This window comes from Drosophila serrata, unplaced genomic scaffold (genome assembly GCF_035046125.1).
Source record: "Drosophila serrata isolate PLE 108 unplaced genomic scaffold, ASM3504612v1 contig_125, whole genome shotgun sequence".
NCBI classification, from domain to species: Eukaryota; Metazoa; Arthropoda; class Insecta; order Diptera; family Drosophilidae; genus Drosophila; species Drosophila serrata.
Window position 1 is genome coordinate 295,640 of NW_028257023.1, and position 21,069 is coordinate 316,708.

A 21,069-nucleotide genomic window follows, 5' to 3' on the forward strand; every position below is an offset into this window, starting at 1 on the left:
TCTTTGATAGTATCATTTGTAGAAACGTTACGGTATGTAATAACGGTAATACGCCGACCTTCATCTTTCCAAGCGCGGAAAATTGTCAAGGTTGGGAAGAGGTGTTAGATCTCACCTTGCAAATAGAACACAAAAATTACAGAGTCGAGAACTGGAGGGTATCGACAGAATACTCCTTCTCAGACCATATGTATATTTTTTTGACGGATTGGAACAAATTCAGCGATATTTTTCAATTTAAATTAAACGGCAGGAGGATCCAGACACAATCCACTGCAAAGGCACTCGACAAGGAAGTGGAGGACCTCTCGAATATCCGGAACAACGCCTTCAAAGAGACATGTAAGCTATCATTCTCGAAGAAGCAGTACAGACTGTATTGTATGGCAATCCCTTCTTCATTGCGTGCGAACTGATCGCCCGATGTCCCGTGGTGACTGCCGTGATCCTGCTAATATCCCGCTTGCTGTTGGATAACAGTTCCCTGGTTCGTTTCTTGTCGTACCTCGGCCAACATTCTTTTGACCTTCTGTGCTCACTCTTACTTAGCCATTCTTTGTTAGCTATCTGCTTGAAGTGGTCATGGGTCCTTGTCTGGATCGCGTTTAGGGAGAACGGTAATTCGATGTCTGTACTTAGCCCTGCCGAGCCTGCACGGGCTAGTTCATCTGCCTTTTTGTTACCTGGGATCTCGTTGTGTCCCGGTACCCAGGTTACTTGTACCTCATTTTTGTCAGCAAGTCTATTAAGGGCCTTCTTGCATTCTGCCACTAGTCGTGAGTTTGTTTTCACGGCAGCTAGGGATTTTATAGCTGCTTGGCTATCCGAGTAGATCTACACACTGGTGTCCCTGAGGTCCTGCCTTAAGGAAAGTTCGAATGCTTCCCTTATAGCTAGTAACTCAGCCTGAAAGACCGTCGCAGAGTTTGGGAGATTGAAAGCCTTTTCAATTCTCTAATTCTCAGCGTAGATCCCAGCGCCAACGGCGCAGTTCATTTTTTTGCCATCGGTTAGGAGGGACACTACGTTCTCTACGACTACTTTGCCCCTACTTCAGTCTTCCCTTGATGGGTATGAGGTCGAGAATGTGTTCCCGAAGTTTATCTTAGCGATCATGTAGTCGTTCTTTACGTTTGTATTTATACCGTTGCTCCCAAGAATCTTGCCGTGCCCGACACCGTATTCCCTCCAGAAATGGCTTGCCTTCAGTCTCACTACGCTCTGTGCTGCAATGTCCTTCTGTAATATATGATATGCTGCTCTCGCCGCGTTTCATCTCAATATTCACTTGTTTGTTATTGGCTCGGACTGATGATGTGGATTATGGATAAGGACTTTGGTAAAGTACACGAAGAAGAAATCACAGTAAAAAATGGTCTGAACGATTCCGTAAAAGATCGCGATGCGGTCTTAGTCCGACTCAACCATGAACCGCTACACCCAGTTGAGCAAGTAGAGCGCACGATAAGATCCCAGGGCGGAATGGTAGTGGCTGGTGATGGATTCGGCCTTTGCGGCTTTGCTCACCAATAACAGCTGCCTCAGAATGGCCACCGATTCCAGATAGATGGAGAAGGGCCACATCACCTCCATGACCGTTAACTCGTGATTGATCAGTGACCAGTGAGAGGAGGGCGCACGGCACCAGCAGGAATTCGAACCGGAACGAGTAGAAATTATGGTCCTACGTCGCCTTAAACATGACGGACATCAGGTAGACCGTAGCTCCGGACGTTGCCACGTAGGGGGTGAAGAGATTAAGGTAGCGGGTCAAGTAGACCAACGCAAACAGAATCTGCGACTACCTGGATATGCCGGCGCACGAAAACGACTTCCAGATCTTCAGAAGCAATATAATTATGGCAAAGACGGTGGGACAAGCTCCCAGTGAACCGGAAGATGTTTGTTCTGCACTTCGTCTACTTGGCTGTCTGTTTAGTGTCACCCGATTGGCCAACAAGTAAAATTTTCTTTGCCGCTTTACAAAAAAGAATTCTTAAATCTGAGATATTTTGTTACACCGTCGAACGTCAGACGCAGAGATGGATATGGCTAATCCAACTCGGTATTTTAACTTATGCCTGTCAAATACATACTTGTTTGGCTTTCATCATATCAAATTTTTTTTCGATTTCTTTATATTGCGATTTTATTGTTTAATAACCATATTTTGAGAGCATAAAATGAATCATTTTTTAGCCATTTTAACCACTCAAAAAATCTGGGTTGAATACATTTGCGGTTAAATGCACTGAAAAAAAAACAAAGCTTTTATTGCGTTGCAGAGGTTCCAGCTAGCAGCATTTGCCTGCGAACTGAAAAATATGTAGAAAATAAAGGTTGCTTTCGCCAGAAGAGCATAATCACTGATGGTTTTTTACGATAGTATTAGTATAGTATTAACCTTCCGTTCACTTCGTGTGTGCATGCACCTATTCTAATTTGTGTAGTTAATTAAGTTTATTTCTCAATTTTAATTGTGCTGCTACTGCTTGCTTTTGCAATCGCTCCTCCGCTCCTCCGCTCTTTCGCTCTCTTTGTGCTAGTTATCTTATCTTATCTATCGCTCTATCTTGCTCATCGCCCAACGTTTAAGTACAGTGGTAAGTCCCAAATATGAGTTCGCAAATTGTCTGCGTCGCCAAAACCTGCAAAACACCTATAAGTTCTCTGGCATTCTTTGAAATTTGGCGCTTTCCATATTTCACTCGTTTCTTGCCATCTTTGCTTAAATATTCGTAGTGAATGCTTAATATTTTACCGATTAAAAGAAGAGTTCAAAGTTGCACCAAAGAATTATCGGCTAACTATCGTCAAAACAAGATTAAATTCGGATGGAGTCTGGTTGGAGTCTGGTCAAAAACTATAGCTTTGACAATATATTTGCCATATACATAGTGACATATCCACAGTCCCACGGACTTTAGCACATGCCTACTTATTCCACATAAATCATAATCGAATAATAACCATACAGTCATCGGACACCACAACTCCACACGAGTCCGACAGTAGAATAAACACAAGTCCCCAGTAGTAGACTAAACAATTTTTTTGTCTAAACATCCTTCCCTATTTGTCACGTTCATACGTTCAAAGCTCAGAGTCGCTAGCTCGAAAACAAAATTATCAAATTTCAAAGGAGCACTTGAATCGTTAGCTCGAAAACAAAATTATCGAATTTCAAAAGAGCACTTGTATCCGCGAATGCACTGGAATCCAAGAAAAATTAAAGAATCAATTAAGCTCTCTCTTAGAATCTTTCCGAATCCATCAAGATCCACAAAAGCTCGAAACCGAGGCTTGAACGTCAGCCATCATCATCAGTTTGATACACGAAATTATTCGGTCGGTGTTCTTCATTAAAAATATCTTGTAATAATTCGGTTTAAATAAAATAAAATATTTTTTTAAACTTAAGAATAACCAAGTATTTAATAAGCGCAGTCGGTTGGATCAAAAGGATCCTTTTAGTACGGTACTGGTCAAATTTAAGGATACGATACACAACTAGCTGTCTAGACCAGCGAATTAAAACAGTGATTCAAAAAGTTGATCCGCTAAAGAATCTACGTGCAAGTAGTATTCTATACAAAAATCCCTTGCGGTCAGAAACATAATTCAAAATTGAATTTTTAATTCTGTGACTTTTTTAATACAACTAAAATTTAGAAAGAGTAAAAATGGCAACAGTGGCACAACTCTCCGAGCTTAATTTGAATCAGCTGTTAAGCCAAATCAAAGAACTACATTACTACGATGGCACACCAGGAAAGCTATCAATGTTCATCAACCAAGTCGACCCTCTACCCAACACAAGATGCTCGTCAAGTTCACATAATTTACGGCGTTATCAAACGAGTGATATTATTGGAAGCTGTGACTCAGGTAGGAGCAACATCATGGATGGAAATCTGAGAAACATTATCCACTTCGTTTAAGGATCACAGACCATACGTGACGCTGGTAAAATAACTGGAAGTGCCGCCATACTCAGGGAGCATCAGTAAGTTCATCCAGATGCTAGAAGCACACCATCGTAACATCTTTGATAAGTTACAATTAGAAAGTAACCCTGTAATTAAGAGCAACTATTCTGAAATGTTAAAATGGACTATCAAGTCCACAATCGATAAGAAAATACCAGATAGAACGTACATGTCGTTGGCTCGCAAAGATTTCGAAACTATCCCAAAATTAAAATTAATTAATTCCATTTTTTTTTTTTTTGTTTATTTGTGCAAAGATTGATTTAGGGAATTTGTAATTTTTATGATAATTACAAAATATCTGAATTTTAATTCACGAATGACAAAAAGCGGAAGAAACTTTTGAGGTCGACCAATTCCATTTGTTTAGGTAACTTGCATTTTTTAAATTGAAAATTCGCATGGGACTTTTTTTACCATTGCTATTTTTATGTTATTATACCAAAGACTTTAAAGTGTTGAAGATCCGTAACTTCATACGATTTTAAAATACCCCTTGCGGGGTATAATAATTTCAGTCAGAAGTTTGCAACGCAGTGAAGAAGTCATCTCAGACCATATAAATTATATATATTATAAAATATATATATATTCTAATATTCTCTATAAAGTATATATATTCTTGATCAGCATCAACAGCCGAGTCGATTTAGCCATGCCCGTTTGTCCGTTTCTACGCAATCTGGTCTCTCATATTTGAAACTATTTGACTAACAATTTGTAGGTACTCTTCTATATACTCTCACTCGTATATAGCCGGAACTAGCCGGATCGGACAACTATACCATATAGCTGCCATAGGAACGATCTGAAAATTGTTAGAAAAAATTATAACTTTTCCAGTTTTCAAAAGATTTGCAAAAAAATTGAAATATTGAAGTTCGAAAGTGTTTTAGAATTTGTTTTTAATTTTATTAAAATTTGACATTGGAGCGATCAGAAAACTTAAAAAAAAGATTATTACTTTTCCAGTTTTCAACAGATTTGCATATAATTTGAGATTTATAATTTATATATATAATTTTTTAATTTTATAAAAATTAGACGACTGTATCATATAGCTGCTGCCAGCAGTTGACTTTGAGAGTCACTGACCCAAAAATGGCGCCAAAAAGATTTTGGGTATGCCAGCTCACTCAATTTCTTTATTTATTTTCATAATCAACCACATTTCCCGCCTCCTACTTGACATAATTTGAAATATAGCCGTTTTTTATTGTTTAAGAACTTGGGTTTTTATTTTATTAAAATCGGACGACTATATCATATAAAGTTTTAATTTTATTAAAATCAGACGACTATATCATATAGCTGCTGACCAGTTGACTTTGAGAGTCGCTTGCCTAAGAATGGCGCCAAAAAAGATTTTTGGGTATGCCCGCTAATGGTCACTATTTCAATTTTAATTTACATAACGGCCTTTCCCGCCTCCTACTTGACATAGAAAAAGAAAGTTTAAACAAATCAATTAGTTAGAAATAAAAACATTTATTAGCTAATTTCTAGTCGTATAATTTTCGCGGCAGTTTCCGAGTGTAAATATATTTCAGTGTTTCGTTAATTTCTGTGTTTTTGTATTTACATAATCAACCGCATTTCCCGCCTCCTACATGACATATAACAACACGGTGTAGGCAAAATAATATAAAAACATTGCCTATTTATTAGGTAGTTTCTAGTTTTCTAATTTTTGAGACAGTTTCCTATTGGTACCAGTGCACCATTAATTATTGTGTTCGCGAATTTTTTCCTCTGTGAAAAAAAAAAAAAAAAAAAAAAACAAGAAAATGCCACGCATATCTTCTTTGTCCCAAGAGCAACGCCGCCAACCAGCACTTAGGCGAAGCCGTGCCGAATAAGCTCGAAATTCTTCCCAAGTTAGAGCACGAAATGCCGAGCACAATGCCTCCGTCCACCTAGAAAACTCTGAGATTCAGAGTAGGTTCGCGCGCAAAACACTGTAGCACGTTATCAGAGAAGGCGTAGTAAACAAGTACGAGCGCGCTAACGTATAATTGATGCAGCCGCTCATATCCGGATTAGGCAAAACTCTGGCAAGAGACGAGGACAGCAAGTGCAAAACACTGCGGATCACGCTTTCTGGAGAGCGATCGAAGAAAATCGCGAGCAAAAGCGTGATCGGGATGCTGCAGCACATGCCCTTGCCAGACAAAATTCATAGGAACGATGGCGGCAGCAGATTAAAAATACAGCCACTCGCTCTAACTAAAGAGCTGAGGAGGAAAATCTGAGACCCGAGCGAGCATGAAACGTCGAAGTAGGGATGCAGAAACATCGATGTGTGCATCAATCGATGTTTTCGATGTTTAAAAAAAAAAACATCGAGTGAAACATCGATGTTTCTAAAAAAAAAAAAAAAATGGAATTTAACAATACGACTAGACTTTCTTCGGGATCTGTGATTTCAGGACTATCAATAGTATTATTGAAATGTGAATTCTTATTGTTAAATAAAAACTTGTCCACAGAGCCTTGTCCTGCGGTCACTAATAGTTTGTCCAGCTTTGCTGATCATTTTTTCCGCTTCGCATGGCGAGGCTTGTATATACAAGTATTTGGCTGCTACCAATTTTAAAGAGCACTCATCAGTACTCATCTATAAAAAAATTGTTATTTAGCATTTTTCGCATAACAATTTTAAAGTCTTTCCTTCCAATATTTTAGAGGGTCTTCATTTTCTCCAAGGTTTTCTTTTTAGGAGTTGTGTGAAAAAACTTCGATGGTGGTGACCCAGCCATCGATGGTTCCGATGATTTGCAAACATCGATAACATCGATATTTCACTCGATGTTTCTGCACCTCTACGCCGAAGCTCATAGGATCAACCCAACTTGAGAAAGGGAGCAAAAAGAAACACAATCCATCATCGCAACACTCGTCTTTAGCGGAGAATTCGAAAGCAGGAACTTCATGAAATGGCTGAGGAGCGTCTCCCCCATATAGATGTTTCCCAAAATCGCCAGGCTGAATTTTTATGGCAGTCAGTGCGAAACAGTAATATTATAGCCGAACTTTCCACGGATAAAGAAGAGGATCAAAGGGAACGCCAACGCCAGAGGAAGCGAGGCAATGCGAGGGAACAATATTTTCGGAATATTAAGGTCGGACCAACTGAACGCTGTGTATGCTGTAGAGGAAAATGATTTCCGTCTCAGTGGTTTGAGCAAAATTTGCATATCTGTTAAATTTCCTAATTTGAATGGGGACAACTCATTTTATTTAAGTAGGAAATTTCCGAGTCCAACTGACAAATATAATTGCAGCACATGTCGTCAGTGTTTCAAAGGGTCGGCTACCATCCCTCAGTCTCACTAATGGGTTTGACTTTCCAGACATCCCTGAGTGTCTTAAAAATTTAACAAGCCTTGAAGAGCGCCTAATTTCTCCACGAATCCCTTTTATGGGAATTATCTCCCTAGGCTATGAAAGTCAATGTGGAATTTTCGAAAGAAAATTAGAATATTTCCACAATTTCATGACTGAAACTATTCGACCCGCTCGGGTCCTTAAAGCTGTCCGTTAACACATAGATAACACTTAACTCTACAGAAAGCACAATATAGCCTTTAGTGGTGGGTGGATTACTCAAATGGGAGGTCAAGAAAAATCCCATTTATAGCAGATGAAGCAGAGGGAGAGGAAGTGAAACAGGTCTTACGCCAATTGACCAGTACCCAATTAAATCAAGAAGATTTAAGCACAGGTGGCCACCCTTTTAAAAAATAATGGCACTGCACTTCAACGCATAGCTTTGTCCTGTGCAGAAGGCAGCCATCCAACTAATTTAACCCTTGACGAAGATTCAGAAGAACTGTCTTTCCCAACAATCTCTTGCCATGCAATATATAAAGCTAAGACCACCTAAAAATATGGCCACAAAAAAAAGAAAGGTCTTGGATTCGATAGTATCTAAGGTATTTTTAAATCTACAAGTTTTATGAAATGAAGCGAAATCAAAATTTAATCTCCATTGCTCTATGCAAAAAAATCAGGTGTGGTAACTGCTGCCAATGTAATGGATAATCCCTTTGTTAACAACCTGGTACAGCATGACGACGATATTTGGACTTTAGGTTTCGGCAATTAAAGAAATTGTTCAAAAGCTCCGAAATTTTTGGCGAGTATACCCTTGTCCATTACTATTAGAGGATCGAGTTCCAGCACAGGGGATTATCCCACTCTCATGGCATGTAATAGTTTTATGGCGCTTCCGATCAAGTTGTCCGTTTTATTGTTCGTTTTATTACTACCACCGGAGACGATTCTGAATCACAAGAGGTGATTCAATATCACCGCCATAGCCAGCATAGTTCTTCGTGCTTAAGAGAACTCCGGGGCCAGGAAATCTGCAGATTTCAAATGACATACCCTCCAATGCCTAAAACAATGGTTTTATTTCCATTTTAAGACAACGAAGCCAATGTTGACCTTTATAAAGAGCCTATAAAATTCTGTTCCGATGAAGAACCAGTAATTTTTAATAGTTTTTGAAAATTTCCCTACCCATTTAGAAAAAAACTTTTGAAGAGTATAGGTTCACCATCCGATCAAGCTTAAAAAAACCTCAGAGATTTCTCTACCGTAAATGCTTATAATAGGGATATCCTAGGAATAGGCCAATATGGATATACAATTTATTTTAGATGCGTTTGCTTCTTAATTAATTACATAAATAAGGCTAATAGGGGGTGTCCCAACTGCTTCGAAAAGCCATAACTGAAATTTGCCACGGAAATACTTCAGTTAAACGAAAACTGCAGTATCTCGGAAGCAAGTTTATTAATGCTACGGAAATATCAGCCCAAGACGCAGCATACAATATTTAAGGGCTACATATGTCTGAGGCGAGTGAAGGAAATTTAATTATAAACACTTGCCATCCAGACAAAAGGGTTCGGATAGTGCGATCTAATAGAGAATTAGAGCAGCTTTTTGGGAGTTAAACAGATATTTTTGAGCAAGGTTTACTTGATCGGTACGTGCAAAGGCATGGTGACTTGGAATCGATAAACAGAATTTGCAGCTTGATACAAAATTTCTGAGGCAAACGCATGATTAGACCCATCCAAGGAAGATTATGATGAAGCGATCGACGATGAACTGGGTGATGAAAATCCCATTGCTGTCAAAAGCTACCAACTGCTAGATAGGAGTGGAAGTGTCAAAAGGCGTAAGCATGCGCTAATTCTTACTCGGGTTCGATTCAGCTTAGAGACCACGAATGCTCTTCTTCCCATGGAGAGGTGAAGAGCCTGACTTATTTCGATTGTCATTGGAATGACATTCAGAAATAGTTATGCAATCATTAAGCGCAACAAAGAGCAATATGACGTGCTTGACGATATGGAGCTAGAGAAAGTTCTTCAAGATTTAGAAAATTTCAGCAGGGAAGATAATGGGCCTCTTCCGCGAGAACCTGCCAATATTTACAGAAGAATTCAGGGCCTTGGCAGTACCAAACGTAAATATACTTAAAAATGACAATGCTACAATAACCCAGAAGATGGCGAACTTCAACTTATTATTATTCCCCCGTTGGTATCTGATGACAACCTTTTCTCGCTTTCCAGGTCGTTTAACTTTAAGCAACGTCAGTACTATTGCCATGTAATGCGTAATATAGCAGTAAAAAATTAATTTAATTTAAATTAACTGAATTTCCATGTACCATGTAGAACTACTAGATCCTATATTCCATTAGTGTTGCGCCACTGTAGAACCTCCTTTGAACTGCATGAACCTTTTAGAGTGCTATGTGCAAATTATAATGATTTGTACACACTAATCTCTAACGTTGATACCCTTCCCAAATTTAAATCTTTAATACTAATACACTTAGTAAGCATGCAAGCTAACAATCTGGCAGCACGCCGGTAGTCAATTTTCCTCGTATTCTGTCCTATATTTTCCATCGCGCCTACTAACACCTAACCCAAACAGGCACGTGCCTGGTGTCATATGGGCCACTTGAATGTACTGACCTTAGTGCATCAACGTCCAAGAATTGAAGAATATCATACCCCTTATAGCCATCATGATGGTATTTTATTTAAATATAGCTTCTAAGACAGTACATTTAAGCTAATAAACGATAAAATTTTAAAATTTGCAATTTTTTTCTACGTATTTTAGCTTTTGTTTTTTAGCTTTGTGGATTGAGACCTTGTCGTGGTGTGGAGAAGAAAAGTGAGTAAGTGAATTTCAAATTGCAATCCTTAAATATAACATTATTAAGTTTTTCTTACTTACAGCAAGGGTATTTAAACTTTGGCTTGCCGAAGTTAATTTCCTTTTTTGTTACATTTATTTTATTTTATTTTTATAATTGAATTAATACTTCTAAATACATATATAATTATGTTACAGTACCACTTCAACCTCCCAAGAGACAAGTCGTATTAGAACATCGTCGAACCCGCGTTCGCAAAAAAACCCATTGAGCTTATCAGCAAAAGTTGAAAAACAAATATTAAACACAAAACAAAACAAAAAAACAACAGCAAAAAACACACCATTTCTTACTACTCGGGCGCAAGACCTTTATAAGCAACCATGCATGAGTCACCAGAAATAGCTAAATACACTACGAGATCGTATCAACTAGGAGAACCCAAATTTATTGTCATTAAAAGTATAAATGAATCCTCATTTAAAACTGTTTCACTTTGCATCATCAAGAAATCTGTGGACTTCGCCTACGGAGGAAGAGTTGATTCTGTTAAAAAAAAATACCAGAGACGGCGGACTATTGATAAAAACAAAAAACAACACACAAGCCACAAAACTTCTTAAACTTATTAAAACCGCAGATATGGATATAACAGCTACCGAATACAAGAAACTTAATTTTTCAAAAGGCGTTATCTACTGTAATTACCTTAGATACATAGACCAAGAAACAATCCTCCAAGAACTAAAACCACAGAAAGTAATTGAAGTCAAAAAAATTATGAAGAGATAAAACACCAACAATAACACCAACACCAGCACCAAAAACTACAGCAACACCACCAACAACAACAACACCAACAACCTAACAGAAACCGGACTCATAATAATTACTTTCGAAACCCATCAACTCCCTGAAATACTGCGAGTCGGCTATGAAACTGTTCGTGTACGCAACTACATCCCTCTCCCACTGCGTTGCAGAAAGTGCCTCCGCTTCGGACACCCTACACCCATATGCAAAAGCACCGAAAAATGCTTAAACTGCTCAGATGAAAAACACACCAGCGAAGGAGAACTCTACAAAAACGAAAAAAAAATGCCTAAATTGCGTAAACAATCCTGAAATCGATCCCCAACACAGCCCTTTGGACCGCAAATGCCCCACATTCCTTAAACAACAATAACTCACTGCCATAAAAACCACCGATAAAGTCGATCATAAAACTGCTCTGGGTATTTACTTTGAGCGAACGGATACAAAACAAGAAACTCTTATGCAAACACACTTACAAACACCACAACCACAATAAGAACTCGATCTCAAAATACGCTCACCTCAACATCTTCAAATGCACAAACTACATCCACATCCTGCGATCACAGCCAATTAAACACACCTTCAACCTCATCTGCATCAATCAAAACAACACCGGCACCGGAAAAAATTCTCCCAAGCCACAACCAACACGACCAGGACGACACCGAAGCCATGGAAACGGACAACATGAACCTCACCAGAATATCAACCTCATACGGATCTCAACTCACAAAGGACCTTAAACTAAAAATAAACTAATATAAACTAATAATAAATAAGTCAAACCTTCTGTGTACTAACTTCAAACCACCTAAATTAAAATCCAAATCCTCTAACAAAAACAAACAATCCACTAACAGCGACAGCGAATCGGTTTAAAAGCCACAGATCTCCTATACTTTAAGGTTCAACCTTAGAACTTCTTTCACTACTAGTATGTCACTAATTTTAATTCAATGGAACATTCAAGGATATACAAATAACTATAATAATCTCCTTATCCTGATCAAAAAATACTCTCCGCATATCATTTCACTTCAAGAAACTCACATACAATATACTCACAATATACCAACTCCAATAAATTACACACTACTAACAAACATAGCCACCAATAGATTTGGCGGCGTAGCGCTATTAGTACACAAGTCAATTCAATATTCCATAGTATATTCTAGGAGACTTTTACAGATGGCACCCTGCCTGGGGTTCCCCGAAAGCAAATTCTCGAGGAAAAACAAAAGCAAATTCTCGAGGAAAAACAATACAACAATTTACTGACAACACACAGCTAACTTTACTAAATGACAAATCCCCCACACATTTCACGACACACAACACATACACGCATATCGACCTTTCACTTTGCTCAGCTACACTAACCAAGTGGGAAATACTTAATGATCTCCACGGCAGCGACGAGACTCTCACACACAAAAATCAACAAAGAAGCCGCACAAATTAACAAAATTATTTTACATAGCGCAAACATTTCCATCCCACAAACCTCAGCAAATACAAACCCTACAAGGTTCCCTGGTGGAACAAAAAACTAGCACAGCTAAAAAAATAAAAACAATTAGCTTGGAAAGCACTTAATCGCAACATCAACCTTACAAATATTATACACTGCAGACGCTTAAACGCCAAGTACAAGTTTGAAATCAAAAAAAGTAAAAGCTAAGCTTCCAGCTCCTTTACATCAACCATACAGCCAGAAACCCCTTCAAATAAAATATGGAGCAACATAAGGCGCTTCTGCGGTCTTAACCCAAGCAAACAAATTCACGCCATACATAATCCCAAAAAAAAAAACACAACAAAAACAGGTACTCTCGAAACAGCCAACTCCCTCTCGCAACACTTCTCAGAGATCTTAAGCGACCTAAACTTCTCAGACGAATTCCGAAACAACAAATATAAAAACAACACAACCAATTATACACCGACCTCAACAGCCAAAACTATCGAGAAAAACATAACTCACATTAAATTAATTGCAGCACTACAAACACTTAAAGGATCCAATCCAGGATGAAACAGAAGTTCGTACGAAATGATACGCAACAGCTCCCTTACCACAAAAAAACTGAATTAAAAACCTCTTTACCAAATTTTCGACAGCCACATACCTCAAGTCTACAAAATAAGCTTAGTCATACCGGTACTTAAACCAAAAACTGACAAAACAAACATCTCTTCTTACAGACCCATTTCCCTCAACTGCTGTCTAGAAAAAACACTATACAAAATCGTAGCGAAAAGACTTTGGTGGTTTGTGACCCACAGCCAACTTTTAAATACAAACCAATTCGGCTTCAAAAAAGGCAAATCGACTTCGGATAGTCTCCTATACGTAGACCATCTCATAACGAAGTCGAAGAGACACACCTCCCTCGTTACTCTTGACTTTTTAAGAGCCTTTGATCGAGTAGGTGTACACACAATAATTGATCAATTCCAGGAAAGGAAGACAGGGCCTAAAATAATCAATTTTGTCAAAAATTTCATGCTCAAACGTAAAATAATTGTCAGAGTCGGTCCGCACATATCAAATTCACTCCCATTAACCAACGGTAACCCACAAGGATCACCTATATCGGTAATCCTATTTCTCATCGCATACAACAAACTCTTAAACGCAATATCTCTACACAGAGAAGCTAAATTTAACGCTTACGCTGACGATTTTTTCCTAATAATAAACTTCAGAAACAACAAAAACCTTAATTTTAACCTAGACAACCTATTACATGACTTAAGCAACTGGTGCTTATACTCAGAGGCATTTCTATACTTAGTTAAATGCCAACACCTCCATATATGCCAAAAACACAATTGCACTAGCACCATAAGCTGTAGCAATACACTAATAAAACAAGTAACAGCACTCAAAATCTTAGGGATAACCATAAACAGTAAATACAAATGGGACACACACATAAAATCACTTCTTTCATCACTACACCAAAAATTGAATATCATAAAATGCCTCTCCAACCTAAAATTCAATTGTAATACACAAACACTACTCTACGTCGCGAAAGCAACAGTCATAGGAAAAATCGAATATGGTCTGTTTCTATACGGACAGGCTCCGAAAAGCGTGCTAAACAAATTAAAAACCCCCTTTAACACTGCAATCCATCTAGCCCTTGGCGCCTACCGAACCACACCCATTAATATGGGTATATATATATAATAACTTGCTATACGAATCCAACATCCTCCCATTAGAGCAAAAACGAGACCTTCAAACAGCCAAACTCACAAAAAACCTTATATTTTCCAAAGATACGCCAATACACAAACTTTTCAAACAAAAAAAAAAAACAAAAAAAAACCCATCAATCATACACAATAAACCTTTGTCAAGCACTAAACCTACCCTACGAACCAGTTAACCAACACAAATTCCAGCCACCTTGGGATATCCCAAACCTCATAGACACAACATTTAGAGCGCACAAGAAACCAACCACACCACCAGATACATACATGAAACTATACGAACATACCAAAGACAGCCATAAAACACACAAATTCATATTTACAGATGGATCAAAAATGAACTCCACTGTATCATATGTAATCACAAAAGATACTTATATTATTAAATATGGTAATCTACCCCCGCACTCATCAGTACTCTCCGCAGAAATAATAGCCATATTAGTAGCGATCGACCAAGTCAAAAGCACAAGGGGAAAGTAATTGATCTGCTCTGACTCTCTCTCAGCAATTGACGCCATAAGAAACACAAACAACAACAATTTTTACCCCAACAAAATTAGATCACTTCTGCCCTGGTCATGTAGGCATAGCAGGCAACGAGATAGCCGACCAAACAGCAAAATCGACATGCAGTAGGCTCCTTATTTTCACCCCAAACATTAATTTAACAGACATAAACAGACACTTAAAACTAGAATTCCTAACAAGAAATAAACTAAACATAGAACACTGCAATCAATGGTATAAAAACATTAACAAAGACAACTGAAACATCGACAATTATTGCAGATCCTTCCATCCCAAATCGAGCAGACTCGATCAAATTAAAATAATACGCCTTAGACTAGACCACACAAAACTTACACACGAGCACTACTTTAATCAAAACCAAACCCCACCCTGCCCCTACTGCCAAGGCGACAATACCTTACCCAACCTATTAAATTCATGCCCATCACTTATTTCTACTAAACTGCCTATTTTCAAAAACACAAACCCATTAAATCTCCTTAACGAACTCAACCCCGATAATTTAGAAAAATTCTTAATTTTAAAAACTTTTAACCTATACCACAAAATTTAATAATACCCAAAATGTACATAAATGAAATCTACCAACTAAGTAGCCTAAATACAACGAACAATATGTAATTCAACTAATAGACTTGAATATCATTAACCTTAAAAGCCGAAGGCCTTGCTGCCAGCGCTTTACCAACTAAGTTAGTCTAGTTTTGCAAACTTCTCTATCTTTAATAATAAATAAATAAAATGTTTTATTAATAAAATAAAATGTTTTATTTAATTAATTAATTATTAAATAATATGATTAACATTTAGTTAAATAATTTTCTAAAACTCAAGTTTGTTTTGAATTCCGAACGCGGGTGAAAAAGCGGGCTAAGGAAAGCGAGCCAATTGTTTGGTTTCCCCTTTGGTTTCTTTTCTTGCTTTCGCTTGAAGCCCACAAGGGCATACAGTCCCGATTATTAAGTTTATTAAATACTCAAACGCTTTCGTATCAAATAAAATTTAATACGTGAAATCTGTGACAAAAATTATAATAAGTGGGTGTATTGTAGTTTATTTAATTTGATTCAATTTTCCATTTATATAGAGGAGACAGTGGGTGTGTGTGTTATTAGTTTTATTTAATAATGTTGGCAGCAGTGGTGCCGCTTTCATGGTTAAATCAGTTCTGAATTGTAACAAAGATATTTTATATCTAGAACCGTGCAACTGCGCTGTCAAGAACCTCGGCAGCGGAGCGGCTGCCTTATGTATATCTTATATATGTGTAAGTATGCTCTTCGCTACTGACAGTGGGTATCCTGCATTAACGCATGGCATCAATAGGCCACTGTCATCAACGCACCGACGCACGCAACTTTTACCAAGTCGACGTTCTGCCGACTGCGACTTCTACTTCGACGCTCTGCCAACGATACAGTTACGTTGGTAGTCTAGACGGCAGTCGTCGGCAGTACCATGGCCCGGCCGTTGAGAGAAATTTGTTGATGAAACATCGACGAATTGATAATGAAACATAGATGAATTGTTGATGAATTTGTTCATGAAATGTTGATGAATTTGTAGATGAATTGTTGATGAATCATTAATGAATTGTTGATGAATTTGTTGGTGAATTGTTGATGAACCATCTATGAATTGTTGATAAATTGTTGTTGATGACAGCCTAGAACATGCCCATGTTAAATTCATCAACAATTTGTATGGCCATTCATCGATGAATCATCAACAACACCGCCTTGGCTGTTGATGAAACGTTGATGAATTACTGATGACTGGTAACGAAGTTATCTTATACCCTCTTATGTCTTTGATTATACTCTTGAAAAGTAATTAATTTCAGTCAGAAGTTTGCAACGTAGAAGAAGTCATCTCCGACAATATAAAGTATATGTTGCAGCACAGTTGTTTTCCGACATCGTAATATCACAGCGAGTTTCGGTTTCGCACACACGACGATCTATACGTAACTGCCTGCGTCGTCCCTTCGTTTTTCTATGCTAACCACCGAACCACACTCGGCGACATCGACACTACGCTGTCGCCCTGCTAAAACGATGCTTCTTAAAGCGACAACATACACTCACCCAATCACAGCACAATTAGTGTCTGATGCAATATCCCTATTATGATGAAATCAAGCTTCTGGAGAAATTCCAACAACAGCATACCCATACACTCATACCAACACCCACACACTCTTAGTGTGCGCCGACACGGCCATCCTGACCATTACACGACCTCGTGCAATTTTTCCAAAAATGCTTTGTTACCATTCAATCAACCTATAACAGTTTATTCAAATATAACTTCTCATTTCTCATCTAACGTTATAATTTTCATTACAAATTACATCTTCATATTTCTGTGTTTTTCTCTTTGACTTAGCCCATTTTTAAACTATCATTAACGATTCAGTTTTTACATTATATTATCTAATGCGCCACACGCCATGATCAAAAAAATTGTTTTGTACTTGTGCTTACATTTTTATTACGAATTTCATTATTAGCCCTTAAGGCACCTGTACTGTCTCTTGCAACAGTTTCTCTTTACATGATTTCATTACTGTCTCTTTAAACAGTGTCTTTTTCATTACTGTCTCTTTCAACAGTTTCTGTTTTAATTTTTCATTACTGTCTCTTTCAATAGTTTCTGATTCAATTTTTCCATTACTGTCTCTTTCAACAGTTTCTTTTTCAATTATTTCATTACTGTCTCTTTCAACAGTTTCTTTTTCATTTATTTGTCAAAGACCTGAGCATATATCTATCCCCCTCTAACAATTAAGTTATTTGAAAAGGCCCCCTAAACTTTGGACTTAACTTTGTTTGATGCCTCTCTTCATTATTTTTAACAATACGAACAACAAAATCATTCTTCTCCGAAGTCAAAAGGTACAACGGTTTCATAAAACAGGAAAATCCTTGCATAAATTGCCTGAAATAAGACGCAAATCCAATAAATTGGCGTTAAGCAGAAACTGACTGAGGAGGTGCCAAGGTAGTTAACGCTGTAACTTTAAGCGAATTCGGGCGGATTTCACCTGCACTCACTTCATATCCTAGATATTGAACTGTTGACTTAAGGAAAGAACATTTTTATATTGAATGACAATTCAGCGTTCGTGAGACAATCTAGAGTAATTTGCAACCTTTCCAAAGCCTCACTTTTTGTTGCAGCAGCCACAATTACTTCACCCAACAACCGTATTTGCAAGGTCTGCAAGTGCTTGCATGACTGTGCGTTGAAATACTGTAGGTGCGTTTCTGAGACCGAGAGGCATTGCCAAAAATTCATATTGCCCGTCTGGAGTGACAAATGCTGTACACTACCGATTTTTTGTGCATGGAAATTTGGTTATATCCACTTGCCATGTCTAAACATGTAAAATATTTCGCTCCATAAAGTCTGGCTATCTGGTCTGATATGAGGGGCAAGGGATATCTATCTGCAACTGTATTAGAATTTAATTTTTAATTTAATTAATTTAATTTAATTCATTAATCTTGTGTCGTACCAATTCTCTTTTATTTGGGCTAAGCCGATATGGTTTTCTTTGAACAATTTTTCTCGGATCTACTAATTTATTTACATTTCACCCGAACTAACTCTAGTCGAAGAAATTTCATTAATAAAAGAATTTGAATATTTTTTCAATAAAACTTGTAATTAATCTTTATCTTTCCCAACAAGATCAGTATTTAATTCACGAAATTTCTCATCATTTGAACAATAGTTTACAGTTTTTGATCTAATAATTTCGAATTTTCCTGGTGATATTATAACATTAAATCCAGGGGACAGTACTTCTCGACCAATAATAATGTCATTCTTCAAATACTCATTATCCATTATCATTATCCACATGAAACAAAACTTCAATAGAATGTTGGTTAATTTTTACGTTGCTAAGTATTTGCAATGTGCTACATATGCCGCCACTACTAATACTCTTCAACATCACTACATTGTTAAATCTTTATACCAACTAATTTGTCACTTATCTTTTGTTTTATTAATGAACATTCCGCTCCAGAGTCGAACGTTGTTATAAACGTCTCACCTCGATGAACCATCTCTCCTTTGGGCTCAACAACTTCGCAGAGCTCCACTCTTTTCATCTTGTGTGTATCCTTGACCTTGTCCACTTTGGGCTTACTGCAATGTGTTGAAATATGCCCAAGTTCACCACACTTAGAGCAGGTTACATTCGCTTTTTGATGGTGGCCAGATACACTCCTGCCGCTACTTTTTGTATCATGAGAAGCAGGATGATTTTGTTGCTGTTTAACTCGACATTCCATCATCTTGTTGCCTAACTTTCCACAGAAATTACATTTTATTGTTGAAAGTTTCGAACGCTTTATGTCAGGTGACGATATTTCCTCTTGTAGATTTTTCACAGAAACTGCAATTTCCTCTACGTTCAGAAATATTGCCGCTGGCGTTTCTACAATGCCAAAACGCTACATGAAAAGTTCTTTAAATTCGTCCCAAGTTATCTCAGGATAACATTTTTGCGGAAGCCACTGCGACGCACTACCTTCCAACGATGCACTAAAAGCCATTACCAACTCGCTGCCTTTTACAGTATTTCCTGCCAAAATTATTTTTACGGTTGAACACCACGCCGACGCTTCGGCGCCATCAAGGTCTGCGTTAAATTTTGGAAGAACAATTGTTTTTTATTTGTTGTTTCAGGTGTCGCCGATTGTACAGCTTTAATAACCGCGATCAAGTTTTTATTTTGCATTTCCATTAAAATTTGCCATGGTCCATCCGAATCATTAGGTAGCGAGCCAGATCCCACTTCTGATGTTGCAGCACAGTTGTTTTCCGACATAATAGCACAGCGAGTTTTGGTTTCGCACACACGACGATCTATACGCAACTGCCTGCGTCGTCCCGTCGTCTTTCTATGCTTACCACCGAACCACACTCGGCGACATCGACACTACGCTGTCGCCCTGCTAAAACGACGCTTCTTAAAGCGACAACATACACACACCCAATCACAGAACAATTAGTGGCTGATGCAATATCCCTATTATGATGAAATTAAGCTTCTGGTAAAATTCCAATAACAGCATACCCATACACTCACCAACATCCACACACTCTTAGTGTGCGCCGACATATGTATATATATTCTTGATCAGCATAAACAGCCGAGTCGATCTAGCCATGTCATTGAAAACGACGCAGTTTAAATATATTTGCCTTGCAGTTTTTTTTATTTGTGTTGAGGAAATATTAAAAATAAACAAATAAAGTGATTTCGAGCTATATCTCAAGTAAAAATGGGAAAAGCTGCTGTTATTAGCTTTTTGGAACGTCAAAAATATACATTTTTCTACTTACAAAGACTGTCGAATTGGAAAAGATAAATCGTAGCTTCAGAGTTGTAAGATATTTTAAAGGCATATAGGAAAAACTTCAAAGGAGGGAAAAACATTTTAATATAGATGATCCTGATGGTTTAAAATATTGATATTAAAACTGTGTAAAATTAGTTTTTTTTTAGGTCGCCACCACAGCCGTGAAGGGGGAATAAAGTTCATATCATCAACTAATGCAAATTCAATTCTTATGGGGTTACAATCAGTTAGAGTCCCAAAAAAGTGAATTTTTCACAGTTTTTTCTGAAGAAACTTTTTAACTTATTGATCCAAAAATTTATACACAATAATAGTATCTTTTAACTGTATTTTAAGAGTTAGAACTAGTAAAAATATTTATTTGGAAAAGAGTTATACCTGATCCCCGAGAGCTCCTCTTAAAAAAGACGTTTTGCGGTGACCACTATATGTCGGAACTAGATCATCCGAAATTAAAAAACCAAACAGATTTCGTTAGAGTAATGTCAAATCTAGTAATTAGTCGAAGGAATAAGTAAAATAAATCTTTTTGACGAAATGTCAGTTTCGCAAAAAAAAATAGTTTTTTCGCCTAAATTTCCGCTTTAAATTTTTTATAAATAAATAAAATAATTATTGGAAAGAAAAAATCTTCGATTAATTACTAAATAATATATAAATGTAAGACTAATTGCGCAAGCCGTTTTCGAAAAATGTTGGTCACCGACTTTGAAAACACCATTTCGAGAAAAACACGTTTAAAGTTTGGAACGCACTTAACATAGAGCACTCTGAAATGCCTTTTAAAATTTACTTATAACTCAGGAAATATTCACCGGAACTAAATCAAGCTTTCTGTGTATATTCCTAAATATATTCACATTAAAAAAATAAAATAAAAAAAAGATTTTTTTTTTAATTGTAACTGTATGTAACCCCTTAAGGG

The 21,069-nt window shown here is 37.4% G+C and overlaps 1 protein-coding gene and 2 pseudogenes across 7 annotated transcripts in view; 1 reads left to right on the top strand and 2 right to left on the bottom strand.

Annotated features, from left to right (window-relative positions):
- Window positions 1-21,069, bottom strand: part of LOC110188788 (uncharacterized) — a 108,866-nt gene that overhangs the window by 34,647 nt on the left and 53,150 nt on the right. The gene's annotated exons all lie outside the window — the stretch shown is intronic.
- Window positions 1,285-2,111, bottom strand: LOC110188785 (ER lumen protein-retaining receptor pseudogene; annotated as a pseudogene).
- On the top strand, window positions 3,684-8,097 carry LOC147644640 (uncharacterized; annotated as a pseudogene).